The sequence below is a fragment of the Galeopterus variegatus genome, unplaced genomic scaffold, assembly GCF_000696425.1.
Source record: "Galeopterus variegatus unplaced genomic scaffold, G_variegatus-3.0.2 Scaffold2237, whole genome shotgun sequence".
Lineage (NCBI taxonomy): Eukaryota > Metazoa > Chordata > Mammalia > Dermoptera > Cynocephalidae > Galeopterus > Galeopterus variegatus.
This window is the reverse complement of record NW_007728348.1, coordinates 89,738-92,418: the sequence shown is the minus strand read 5'-3', so window position 1 is coordinate 92,418 and position 2,681 is coordinate 89,738. Positions and strand designations below refer to the sequence as shown.

Sequence of the window (2,681 nt, the reverse complement as noted above, 5' to 3'; positions counted from 1 at the left end):
CTGATTCAGGCAATAACCCTGGAAGTATGGCATCACTTTTAAGTCTTGCAATTAACCAACCTAGCAGTCTGTCATCCAGTATTGGAACACAGTAATATAAGACCCATGTGAGGCACAGATCTGCCACTTACCTCGAACTTAAATTCTTTAACTCCCAATTCACTCATCTACAAAATGGAGGTTGTGATATTAGATTAACCTCATAAAGTTTTAGGAAAATTAAATGAGATTAGATCTGCCAAGACTTTAACTTCTCATCTGACCTATAGGAAACACTTAATAAACATTAGCTCTTATTTGCATTCCTGCTGCATACTGAGCTGTGTTCCAAGTTCTAAGTGCTATGAGTAGGGGAGAGGAGAAAATACAAATGCATTTATTAATCTATGAATCAATTAACTGTATTTTTGGAGCAAGTTTCTATTCTAGTCTTTAAAGATACAAAACTAACTAAAATACCATTCCTACTCTCAGTGATACTTGATTTGAACTGGGTATGAAAATTGTAATAAGGTTATTGTTATCTTGCTATGCACCTGGAACCCTGCTAGCAACAGAGGATGTAACAGAGACAAATATAACAACAAAGATTAAAATCGATGTGATGATCCACATGTCCACTGCTATTTATTTCTAGTACTTATTACAATGCCTGGCACTATGTAGGTGTATAAAAAAAAATTTTGTTTGTTTTTTTGGTTTTGTTTGGCCTCTGGCCAGTAAGGGGATCTGAACCCTTGACCTTGGTGTTATCGGCACCATGCTCTAACCAAGTGAGCTAACTGGCCAGTCCATGTAACAATTTTTTTTTAATTTAATTTTATTTTGTCAATATGCATTGTGGTTGATTATTGTGGCCCATTACTGAAACCTCCCTCCCTCCTCCCTCTCCCATTCCCTCCCAACAGCCTCATACCTGTTCGCTTGTCGTACCAACTTCAAGGAATTATAATTGTTGTGTCTTCTTCCCTCCCCCACCCCGAGTTTATTTGTGTATTTATTTATTTATTTATAGCTCCCCAAAATAAGTGAGAACCTGTGATATTTCTCTTTCTGTGCCTGACTTGTTACACTTAATATAATTCTCTCTACGCCCAGCCATATTGTTGCACATGGCAGTATTTCCGTGTAACAATTTTTGATGCATGAATACATGAACGGAAATTTTATTTTTTAAAAAAGTGAGAAATGCCTAACCTAGCCTGCCAAAGTCAGAAAATAATTCACAAAGGAGTGGATGGTCCACCTGTACCTGGCAGGTAGCAATGACTCACAGCGTGCATTGAGGGGTCAGAGGGATGAGTGGTGCTTGTCCAGCTCTGTGCTATTTTTTGCCTTGTCTTGAAGTGTTGAATTAAATATACAAGGTCACTAAGAAAAAAACATTACTCCAGCCCCAAAATACCTTAATGCAGATAGGTTTCCACTTTTTCTTTTCTCTTTTGAACTACATTCTTCTGATGTTGAAACATTTAAAACTTTTAAAATAATAACCCTCTTTACTGCTAATATCAAAAAACAGTTTATTGATTGTGTAGCAGAGCTTGTTGGTTTTGTTTTCCGCTGTGACAGTCTTTTTCCCTGGTTAACTATAATTGAAATTTTAAATTGTCATTTTGCCACCAGGAATGAGAGTTTAATTTCAGACTTTATTAGGAATCAACTCCTCTAGACCCCAGGTTGCATTTAACAATGGTCCAGAGAATCAATTACTCAGTCTCCAAAGAGCTGTGCTCGATTACTTGTCATCGACCTGAGGCTTTAAGTTAGGAAGATCTATGGCAAGACATGTCCATGCTTCCAAGCCCAGCCTTTCTTCAAGTAGATCACTTCAAAGGCTGCCCCTTCCTAAAGAACATCCTCTTGGTTTAGACACTTAATCCATCATTCAATTGTCCCTGACTTATTTTCTCTTTTATAATATTGACATTCTCAAACTTCAATTTCCTTCATATTCTTAATAATAAGCAAAAACTATGATTATAACAGAAACCTGTAAGTGCAAAATATGCTTTCATTAAGTGTAGTCACAAAAAGTTTCTCTCCTAGGAACATTCAACAGCAATACCATAAACCAGTAATAATTTGTACTCATAGCATTCTAAACACATCAGGTTATGTAATACCAGGTACTTGTGCATTTTCTTTTCCGTGTTTGGGATACTACAATGAAATTGTTGGCTCAGATTCACAAGAGTGAGAACCCATGTCTTGAACATCTTCCACTGAACCCCAAAATCCTAACAAGCCAGGCTCAAACTCTGCCAGTGCAGCATTTTCCAAAGTTACTCAACTCACTGTTAGTAGTTACACAGACCTGGGCTAATTTTGTATTTCTTGTTGTGTCTTCCTATGCTTAGCTTTTCTAGCCATCGCATTTAGTTAAATACTCAGGCTTCTGGAAGAGTCATGTTACCAATTCCAGTCAGAAAAGACAAACCGGGTCCTGCATAATCTTTACCTCCCTGTCTGGTTAGCTCAGTTGGCTAGAGTGTGATATAACACCAAGATCAAGCGCCCTGATCCTCATACGGGTCAGCCACCAAACAAACAAACAAACAAACAAACAAACAAAAAACAAGCTAACAAACAAATTAAAAAAAAAAAAATACCTCCCTGGGAACAGCTGAATATCCTGTCTGTCTCTGAAGTTCTAAAACTATTGGTCCATAGTACCATGT

General features: G+C 37.3%; 1 non-coding gene across 1 annotated transcript; it reads right to left on the bottom strand.

The window, feature by feature from the left end:
- Positions 1-713: 713 nt before the first annotated feature.
- On the bottom strand, positions 714-788 carry TRNAI-GAU. Its single transcript has one exon. It is a non-coding gene; the product is annotated as a tRNA-Ile (tRNA).
- Between the last annotated feature and the right edge of the window lie 1,893 nt (positions 789-2,681).